Raw genomic sequence first — 1205 nt, forward strand, 5'->3', positions numbered from 1 at the left:
AAAAAAAAAAAAAAAAAAAAAAATTTAAATTAGAGTCAGGAATATTATTAATTATCTTTTTCTGTCAAACCAGAATTAAATTTAAATCATCATTTTCTGGCCGGTTGCGGTGGCACACACCTGTAATCCCAGCACTTTGGGAGGCTGAGGCAGGTGGATCATGAGGTCAGGAGTTCAAGACCAGCCTGGCCAACATGCTGAAACCCCATCTCTACAAAAAATAAATAAATAAAATAAAATTTTAAATTAAACAAATAAATAAAAATCATCATTTTCAAGAGTGCAGTCAATGAAAAGAACTCAAACAAGTAGCTGAGATTAAGAAGTTAAATTAAAATCTGACATTCTAAAATCAGGCTCAATGGCTCACATGTATAATCCCAGCACTTTCTGAGAGGACAAGGCAGGTGGTTCGTTTGAACCAAGGAGTTTGAGAGCACCCTGGGCAACACAGTGAGACACTATCTCTAGAAAAAAATGCAAAAATTAGCCAGGTGTGGTAGTACAGGCCTGTAGTCCCAGCTATTCAGGAAGCTGAGGTGGGAGAATCACCTAGCCCAGTGCAGTGAACTGTGATCAAGCCACTTCACTCCAGCATGGGCAATGAAAGTGAGATCACATCTCAAAACAAAAAAACCTGATATTGTAGATTGTATAATAACTTAGATTGTTTAGTTTGGTGCTTATCTTTTGTACTGTTTGAATAGTTATCTCCAAATGCTATTCATACTATAATTAACCAACACTTTACTTACTGCCAGGTATGCACATTACTGAAAAATGTTTATGTATAAATTTTTCAAATTATTCTGATGCCAAATTTCTGTCTGTAAACAGGCATTTTTTGGTAGTATTTTCTTTTCTTTTTTTTTTTTTTGAGACAGAGTTTCACTCTTGTTACCCAGGCTGGAGTGCAATGGCGCGATCTCGGCTCACCGCAACCTCCGCCTCCTAGGTTCAGGCAATTCTCCTGCCTCAGCCTCCTGAGTAGCTGGGATTACAGGCACGCGCCACCATGCCCAGCTAATTTTTTGTAGTTTTAGTAGAGACGGGGTTTCACCATGTTGACCAGGATGGTCTCGATCTCTTGACCTCATGATCCACCCGCCTCGGCCTCCCAAAGTGCTGGGATTACAGGCGTGAGCCACCGCGCCCAGCCTTCTTTTTTTTTTTTTAAGATGGGGTTTCACCATGATGGCCAGGCT

The sequence above is a fragment of the Sapajus apella genome, unplaced genomic scaffold, assembly GCF_009761245.1.
Source record: "Sapajus apella isolate SASKATOON/1434 unplaced genomic scaffold, GSC_monkey_1.0 scaffold37, whole genome shotgun sequence".
NCBI lineage: Eukaryota > Metazoa > Chordata > Mammalia > Primates > Cebidae > Sapajus > Sapajus apella.